This window comes from Pogoniulus pusillus, chromosome 27 (genome assembly GCF_015220805.1).
Source record: "Pogoniulus pusillus isolate bPogPus1 chromosome 27, bPogPus1.pri, whole genome shotgun sequence".
NCBI classification, from domain to species: domain Eukaryota; kingdom Metazoa; phylum Chordata; class Aves; order Piciformes; family Lybiidae; genus Pogoniulus; species Pogoniulus pusillus.
The window spans coordinates 19,595,793-19,605,528 of NC_087290.1; the positions used below are offsets into that span (position 1 = coordinate 19,595,793).

The following is a 9,736-nucleotide window of genomic DNA, read 5'->3' on the forward strand; positions in this document are numbered from 1 at the left end:
CAGAAGGCAGCCAGAGTCGCACAGCAGCCACGTTACAGACTGGACACAAGCACGCTGGGCAGTAGTTTTCCTTTGTGAAGGTCAGTCTGATGTGTCCCAAGCAAGCATGCCAGCATTAGATTACCCTGACACCCGCTCAGCCTCAGGAAGACAGGTCACAATGAGGTGAAGGAGGAGCCAGCTGAGGAGAGCAGACCTTGCTGAGACAGTTCCTCTAGCAAACAGAAACCTTTTTTGCACAACCCCCAAGGCTGGCAGGCCACCAACAAATCTCAAGTGTGCAGCATCTCTGTGGATACCCTACCACACAGGGTAGCATTCCCTCCCTTTCAGGAACAAGCTTCTCCTTCTCTAGAGGAACTGCTCACACAATTAGCTTGCAATTGCAAGTAGAAGAAATCTCAAGTAGCTCAGGAGACACAAATGGGCTTTTTGAGGATACTGGACCCAAATACAGCCAAGCCTTGTTTACTCACATCTTTAAAAGAAATCGACCCTCATAGCCAAACGAATTTTCTGAGCAGTCAGTAATTCAGAGCACTGCAAGAATGTCAGCCCGTGCTTGCAGGCCTCTGCACAATTCATGTGATGGCATGAACACTTATTTTCCCCATTTCAACTTTGAAGTGCTCTACAATTTGCATGAGAACAGCAGTTACGTGAAGGGAAAAGCTCAGGCTGTTCACAACAAAACCGGGATCACACACATAACTCGCTCAGTTACCAGGAGCTGCAGGGCTTACTTTCGTTCATGTAGAAACAGTTTAGAGCTCTCCCTTTAATTAGTTTTCAAATCAGGAAATTAAGATTCAGTCAAATACTGAACTCCTCCATTTTTGTGGCCCTTTTATTGAATTTTTGGTAGTGTCTGTTTACTCTTGCAGTAAAAAAGAGCCTCTGTAAGGAGGGAAATGGACCACAGAATTACAATTTAAAATCAGGACTGTGTATCTGCCTGTTTGTCTCTGCTACCGATCTGAGCTCCCTGACCACCTTCTAAAAATAGGGCCATTAACACACAATGTGGCCTTTGTTCTGGACGCCAAGCTTCTGTAGCAGAAAACCTACCAATTTCTATTTAGAACAATCTTTCATTATTAGGAAAGCAATATAGGGGTTTAAATTCGAATAAAAAAAGAAAAGGATTTTTGAAAACAAACTAATCAGCATGGCTTGTTGCAGTTTCTCCTTTCCACCGCTGAGCATGGGAATACAGCAGCCAACCTAGAGAGACTTACATTTCAACATATAGGAGAAGATACTTGCAACGTTCGAAGAGCATCTTTAGAGAGCTCATGTTGGTCTGTTAAGAAGTGCAAAAGGGATGAAGAAAGTGTGTTTGAACACAGTACTTCAGGTAGCAGGGTTCTTTAGCCTGGAGGAGAGGAGGCTCAGGGCAGGCTTCATTACTGTCTCCAACTACCTGAAGGGAGGTTGCAGCCAGGTGGGGCTGGGCTCTTGTGATGGTTTGGGTGTTCCCCGCCCCCCAACACTTTGGAAAATCACCCAGACTAGGCTCAGCAGCTCTGGAAATTGAATGAAGCTTTATATTTACAGCTTAGCACAATATACAAGCAGATATTTACAGTATACACAGTTATATACAGAAATATACAAGTTAAAAGGTAATACAGAAACACAGCAGCCCTCCCAGAAACCCGAGTCCCCAGGAGGGGCTCCCAACCACACTTCCACCTTCCTCCCACCCCTCTACCTTACCCTAGATCTTGCCTTATGTTTAAATTTTGAGGGTCGGCCAGAGGGGTTAGGAGCAGACAGGTTAGTCACACAGACGGCAGGTTAGGTTAGAGAGAGAGGTGCAGCCCAGAGAGTAACTCTGTTATCTATATTTATGTTCTTGGTTTCATACATCTCAGCAATCCTATGAGTGAAGTAGACATCACCACTGTTTCCTTTTCACAGCATGTAAGCTAGTTCTTCTCACCAAAACATTCTAGCTAGGCTCAAACTAGCACAGCTCTCCTCCCAGACAACCAGCAACAGAACAAGGGGATACAGTCTCAAGTTGTGCCAGAAGAGGTCTTAGGCTGGATGTCAGGAGGGATTTCTTCACACAGAGAGTGATTGGCATTGGAATGGGCTGCCCAGGGAGGTGGTGGAGTCACCATCCATGGAGGTGCTGAAGGAAAGCCTGGATGGGGCACTTGGTGCCATGGTCCGGTTGATTGACTAGGGCTGGGTGCCAGGTTGCACTGGATGAGCTTGGAGGTCTCTTCCAATCTGGTTGATTCCACGATTCTATGCTCAAAATAACACCTTGTGTATGCCACAAACCAAAGAAATGAGCTTCAGTGGACTACTGAGATTTTCACATCAAACAACCATATCGGCAGGCATGCTGCTATCTGCAAGACTCACACTGCAGCATTAAAGTTTTTAGTCAACTCCATTTTACAAAGCATCTAAGCATCCTTATGTGACAGGAAAGCTGAAGAAAAAAACCCACTGAAAAAACACTATGGTTTTCAACAGCATGTTTCTTTCTGGAACATCTGATGAATGTGATTTCATACATTCATTCACACACGCATCCCAGCCCCCGCACTCCCTAAGAAGCCACTCCAATTCCTACAATATACTTAGCAACATTTTTGGTAGCTTTGGTTCAGTATGTTTTAGCATGGAAACAAAGCCCTTAGCTGCAAACCTCGGAACATCCAGTTTTGCACTAACAAGCTAGCATTCATTATAAAACACAACACCCATCAGAGAAAAAAGATCTGGATGTGCTGGAAGGTGCCCAGAGAAGGCCTACGAGGATGATCAGAGGGCTGGAGCTGCTCTCCTATGAGGACAGGCTGAGAGAGTTGGGGTTGTGCAGTCTGGAGAGGAGAAGGCTCCCAGGAGACCTTCTTGAGGCCTTCCAGTATTTGAAGAGAGCTAGAAGAAAGCTGGAAAGGGGTATTTTAGGGTGCTGGGTAGTGATAGGAGTGGAGGGAACGGATCCAAGCTAGAGGAGGGGAGATTTAGATTAGATGTTAGAAAGTTCTTCACCATAAGGGTGCTGAGAGACTGGCACAGGTTGCCCACAGGGGTGGTAGAAGCCTCATCTCTGCAAGTTTTTAAGGCCAGGCTGGATGTGGCTCCGAGAAACCTGATCTAGTGGAAAGTGTCCCTGCTTATATCAAGGAAGTTGCAACTGGATGATCCTTGAGGTCCTTTCCATCCCTGACAGTTCTGCAGAGGCTGTTAGGGGTGAGATGTCACAATGAGCAGTAAGACCTCACAAAAATACACATGGCTAAATTTTCAGTAAGTCACTCCCAAGGGAACACAGGCGCAGATTTTAAGAAGCATGTGTAAACACATATTGAACCTGTACAGAAGAACTTCAACCTCTTTCATACAGAGAATCTCAAACATTTTCTTGATAATTTCACTCCACTCTGCTTTTGGCATCAGCAGAAGTAGCTGATAATGCCCCAAAGGGCGTAGAGGGTGATAGAAGAATTGAGGGTCCATGTCAGCCAGAACTCACCAAGTCAAGAATAGTGAGTATGTTTGAGGCTGTGCCTTGTACATGCAGAAAAGGGAACAAAGCAATTCTGGAAATGCAGAATAAGCTGAAATAAAATCTGAAGTCACATCTATGTAAGAGAAGCAATTCAAGTACATTTAGAATACAAAACGTCAAAAAAAAAATCACTGTGGAAAGGTACAACAAAAACATTGCGTGCAGCCCATCTGAATCTTACCATGCAGAAGTAGTAAAGATGCAAAATGAATGTGTGCTGTGTTTTAACACACAATGCAAAACGTGACCATGACACACTTCAGTAACACAGCCTCCATAAAAACACTGCACTCACTGCTGAACTTAGTGGAACAAAGGAGGCAAGTGCAGACTCACCACCTATCGGCACTAACACCTGAGGAACAGAAGCAGTTCACATCTGAGATTAATAGTATTTGAGATGTGAATGAGAAGTGACACAGAAATAGGCAAGTGAAAAGGAAGTTCAACAAGAACTGTTTAAAAATCAGTCTGGATGTAAACAATTGTTTTATTTCATATCCCCTCCTTAACCTCTTGATACCTTAGCCAGGTTTTTAACCAAAGCAGGAACTAAAAGCAAACTTTCCCTCACCATACTGCAGATGGTCAGAAAAGACAACAAACATTTTGATGCTAACCTAGGTCTTAGAGTCCTGGAGGTTTGTTCTAGATTCCCAGACCTTCTTAGTCAAATCTGTAAACTTGAATTTCCAACACAAGGACAACAGTCGTAGCAGCTCTGGGGTTTGGGGTGAGGTTTTCCTGATGTTTGGTTTGATCGTGATTTGGGTGGGGGTAGTATTTTGAAGAATAAACATCAAATCAGCAACTGAATGCTACATGACTACAGGTACATGCAGAAAAGCAATGTTTCATATCTAAAATGTTGCCTTCACCCTTTGATCATAAAAAGCTGGTGAGGATCAACTGCTAGTATCATGCTCTAAAGTCTACAAAGACCAGGCAAGACAGACGATGCGCAACTGCCTACCACAAGTTACGTTTTGAACTGAGACATCACCTCACATTCACTCCTCGGGTGCATCTGTATTTTCCTGTACTACATACAATCTAAGCAGCTTTCTTTCCAGCAAAGATCTTCAGTACACCTTCTCACAGTAGTTAAAATGCAAATTATGTGTAATACAGAAATTAATTTTAAACATTAATGTTTAGCAAGAACATAAATTGCTTCATATCATAAATAATTTCTATTTTAGAACTAAAGTATCAAAAAGTACACTAGCAAAGTTGTCTTCTTTTGAATGCAACTGAAGTTTTAGTCTGCAGCCTTCATAGTCTTCCTAAACACTTAAGGTCTAAGATCACTAAATACATGAGGTTGTGATCTTGGTGAGGATTTTCCCCTTTGCATGAACTTTTGAGTGTAGAAGTTCTCAAAAACCTCATGCATTGTTTCCAAATTGCTTAATTTTTCGGAAGGTCATCTAATAAATCCCCAAGCATCTTCTGTGATGCCTTCCCAGCACGTCTGGTTTGCTAGACAAAAACATTATTAACACGATTTGGTGAGGAGAAACTGCACTAACCTCTGAGTTGAGTCGAGTTCAGCTAGACTGAATTACCTTAATCACTTCTGAGTAAAAGTGATTTCAAAGGATGCCTGGATCTGTAAGCACCACAACCATTGCTTGGATTAAACACTGCTAGGGAGTGCAGTTCTGCCTTATTATTTGTTCGCTGCTTTCCCAAGAAGAGGCTAGATGGAACGCAATTGCCCAAACCAGAAGCTAACTCAGAAGAGTCATCAGCTCTAGTAAAATCCAACTGGAACTAAAAATTCACTTCTGTCTGCAAAGTGCTGGTTTTTGTTGAAGTGCCTACTAGTACCACACAAACACCAAAGCACTGTAAGCTCAAAGAAAAACAGAACTGAAGATCCACTGAGTGCATATCGGAACACAGAAAGAAGAGCAGGTGTTTAGAAGACCTGCTGAACCTCCGATTTCCGCAGCTTCCCAAAGCAGTTCGGCTTAAACCTTTAGTGCGGGACACAGCGCATTTGCAGCTCTGTCACAAGCACCTGGAGGTGAACCAGGTTACAACCATTTACACAAAAAGGTGCAGAGTGTAGCACAAGTACAGCACAGCTACACCCACTGGTCTGCTGGAACAAACCCAAGAATGCCATCAAAAACTCAAAACGGAAGATGTTTGTCTTATTTCTCCCCAGATTTTTCACTACTGAAATTAAATCCTGGTTTACTCCCTGAAGGAATACAGTTTCTGCCACAATGAGTTAAGTTCTCTCTGTTACAATTACTTCTACTTGCGGAGCTAAGTGAGTAAACAGATTCGTATCAATGCAACTAATAGCACAGTAAGCCAAAGTTTCCTTGACGATCTGGAGCCCTGTACTAGGGACACGGCTCCAGCCAGGAAGACCTGGGTCTGAGAGCTGCGGAAACTGTTCACAAAGCTCCCCAACACACCCGCAAGGCCTTGCTTTCAGTTTCGCTTGCACATGCATGTCTATGGTGAGACCAAAAGGGAGAACACCCATTTCCAGGGTGCTCGGTGAGCAAGCACCATAACAATTCCCCTGCCTGCCCCCAGGAACAGTTTTCGGGGAAGTCAGATGAAGATTTTCTAAGGGGCTAGTTGAAGCAGAAGGACGAGAGGAGCGTTACACAGCGCTACGGCGGATGCAGCACTTTGAGTAGGTCCCAACGCCGGGCTGGCTGTACAGATGCAGTGGCCGCACAGTCTGCCATGTACTTCCAGCACGCCCGACACTCACTTGGCTTCCCAGAGCTGTGAGTGTCAGGGCACGGGATGTACCCCAGACCCACCATGTGAGCGCAAGACCTTCACTCTGCAACTCTCTGTTCTCAGGAAGCAGAACACATGACATGCAAGACCTGCCACACGCAGAAAAAGGGGATCGAAGGGAGGCAGCTAACATATAGCACTGCCACGGAAATGGGCCACCAAGTTCAGCCACCAAAGCACTCGTAGCAGCTAGAGAGAGATAAAGTTTTGTCTGGCGCAGAGATACCCAAGTCACTCAAATTCCAATATATGTACATTTCAAATTCTGTTCTGCCCAAAGACAATTTCTCAATTCACAAGAAACCGGAGGCCATTTGACTTGTTTCAACCCCAGTACAGTGCCTCTGTGAAACAGGCACAGCATCTTTGCAGGAACTACCTGCAGCTGTATACTGCCCCAGCTCCTCTCTCAGGCCTTACTTTATGACTGACACGAAAAAATTAGGCCAAACGTAATCTCCGTCAGGACACGCAAAGCTCCCTACAGAGCAGGTGAGTGGAGGAAGTGTCTGCCACACCCTGCACACCTAGTGCCCACTTGTCTTGCCTTCCTCAAATCACAAATGTCTGCGTATTTCCATGGCACTTCAAGCACAAGTGGACATGCACAGAGACAAACTGTGGAAGATGCTGATCTATTATCACTGTACCACAGTCACTTGAAGTTTGTGTTCATCTGCAAGTACACAGGGGAGATATTATATTAAACGTTGAAAGCCTCACAAGTACTGGCAGTGTAAGCTCCCTAAACGCCCGGTATGGGGTAGATGGAATACATCGTGTGTGCAGACAGATCAATCCAAATGCTAAGCACAAGCCAACATTCCCAGGTGTAGTAACTAGATCTTTCAGGTAGTTCCTTAGCATTCTGTGCTGGGACCACTTCTGTTTAACATCTTTATTGACGACCTTGATTCAGGCACAGAGACTGTCAGCAGTGAGTTTCCAGGTGACACCAAGTTAGGTGGCAGTGTTGATTTGAATGAGGGCAGAGAGGTTCTGCAGAGGGAATTGGATAGGCTTAGACCAATGTGCCAGCATTAATGGGATGAGTTTCAACAAGGCCAAACACCAGGTCCTGCACTTGTGTAACAGTCCCAGGCATCACTACAGGCTTGGGGCAGTGTGGCTGGAGAGCTGCTGGCAGAAAGGGACCTGGGGGCTGCAATAGACAGGAGCTGAATGTGAGCCAGCAGTGTGCCCAGGTGGCCAAGAAGGCAAAATGGCATTCTGGATGGGATTAAAAATGCTGTGTCCAGCAGGAGCAGGGAGGTGATTCTCCCCCTTGGACTCAGCTCTGGAAAGGCCACACCTCAAGTGTTGTGTTCAGTTTTGGGCACCACAATACAAGAGAGATGTGAAAGTGCTGCAGTGGGTCCAGAGGAGGGCAAGGAAGCTGGGGAAGGGCCTGGAGAATAAATCTGATGAGGAGAGACTGAGGGAGCTGGGGATGATTAGTGTGAGGAAGAGGAGACTGAGGGCAGACCTCATGGCTGTCTGCAGCTACCTGAAGGGACATTGTGGAGAGGCTGCTGCTGGGCTCTTCTCAGAGGCAACTGGAGCCAGAACAAGGGGGAATGGCCTCAAGCTGAGGCTGGGAAGTTTTAGATTGGATATTAGGAAAAAGTTTTTCATGGAGAGAGTGGTGAGGTACTGGAATGAGCTGCCCAGGGAGGTGGTGGAGTCACCCAGCCTGGATGTGGTGCTTAGGGATACGGTTACAGGTGAATCTTGTAGAGTAGGGTTCTAGGTTGAACTTGGTGCTCCTGAGGAGCTTTGCCAACCTGCATGTTGCTGCGATTCGTTGGTGGCAGGCATCACCCACGTCTTAAAACTGCTACTATGAATATCTGCAACCAGGCAGAACGCAAAGGCCTCCGTTCAGGTGACAGCAGCTAGCCGGAGCAGCGATGTGTTTAACCCTTGGCGAACCGACGAGCGCCGTCCCGGGACAGGAAGCACGTCGCGCCCGTCCCCTGGAGGAGCCTCTGGGTCCCCCTGCCAGCAGCACCGCACAGCACAGCCTCGACGCGGCCCCCGACACGACAGCGAGAGCGAGGCGCGGGAGTCAGCACAAGGCCACGGCGCGCTGCCATCCGCCGCCCGCCCCTCCTACCATGTGCACATTCACCGCCCTCTCCACCCCCCGCTTGCCCCAGCCCGCCCGGCCACCCCTGCCGCCCCCCTGCCTGCCCGATCCCACTCTCCCTCGCCTCCCACCGCGGCCGGGCGAGTAGATACACACATTCCTTCCCACCCGTGCGGCTTTTCGGCCTCGGCACTCTCCCCCTCGCTGCCGGCGCGGCGGGCCCCGCTCGGTCCCCACGTGTTGCTAGCAGAGCCGCCTCTGCTCAGCGCCGGCCCGAGCCGCGCCGCGACGGCCTAGCCCCTCCGCGGGGCGCGGCGGAGAGACGAGTGGGGGGTGGCGGGAACAGGGAGGGGGAAGGGACGGCGGGCAGCGCTCCCCGCCGAGGGGCCAGGCGAGTAACAGCGCTTGGGGCGCCGCCGCCCCGCGAGCCGCCAGAGCGATGGAGCCCCGGGGCGGCGCACGCAGCGCTGGCCCCCACACCCCGGCGGCCCAGGGGCCCTGCTAGGCCAGAACGGTACCCACGGCCCCCCGGGCGGGGGCCAAGCCCCCTCGTTCGCTCGATGTCCCAGCCCCACCCCCCGCGCCCCATCCCCGGGGCGGCAGCGGCCCGCGGCGCCCCCGCGGTACCTGCGCGGGCCGGGGCCGGCGGTGACTCAGGAGCGGCTGGCGGTGGAAGGAGCGGGCTCCCGCCGCTCGCGCTCATATACAGCTGACGTCACCGCGCAGCCCCCGCCCCCCGCGCGCCCCGCGTCTCCTGGCAACGCGCGCGCCCCCGCGCCCTCGTGCAGCGCGCCCGCCGCTGGCCGAAGCGGTCGCGGCCTACCCGGCCCCGGCCCCGGCCCTTGCGCTGCCGCCCGCTGCCTGCCGCCTGCTGCCGCCTGCTGCCGCCTGCTGCCGCGCCGGGCGGGGCGGGCCGCGGGCGGAAAGGCGCGGAGGGAAGGCCTTGTCATCTCTCGGGACGTGTGTCCTCTCACGTACTTCGCTCGGGCTGCCTAGTCCCTACCGTGGGCCTTAGGGGAGAGGCACGGCAGTGCTGTACCAGGCGCTGGGGCCACCCGGCCCGGGCCGAGCTGTGGCACCCAGAGCTTGCTGTCCCGTTTGGTGGACCGCGGCGTAGCACGGAAACTACCTCCTCCCCGGCGGGAGGGTGGCGAGAAGGGCCGTGCCCGGGAGTCGGGATGTAATGCTCCCCGGAGCGCTTTGGTGCTGGTTTAAACCTGAGCCAGGAGGATTTCTGAATCACCTGAGCAAAACCAGAAGGTGCTCAAACAGGTACACCCTGCTCACACAGGCTGTGGGTACCACATAACCCCCAGCACTAGCTGGCCTTAAGAGGC

At 50.0% G+C, this 9,736-nt stretch overlaps 1 protein-coding gene across 3 annotated transcripts in view; it reads right to left on the minus strand.

Annotated features, from left to right (window-relative positions):
• The window catches only part of NAP1L1 (nucleosome assembly protein 1 like 1), a 28,794-nt gene extending 19,686 nt beyond the window's left edge, over nucleotides 1-9,108 (minus strand). For 2 of the 3 annotated variants that reach the window (XM_064166777.1, XM_064166776.1), the window contains exon 1: nucleotides 9,027-9,106. The gene's annotated coding sequence lies outside the window, so the exon portion shown is untranslated. Of the gene's footprint in view, nucleotides 1-9,026 lie in introns of all 3 variants that reach the window. The other variant, XM_064166778.1, reaches the window with a different exon arrangement.
• Between the last annotated feature and the right edge of the window lie 628 nt (nucleotides 9,109-9,736).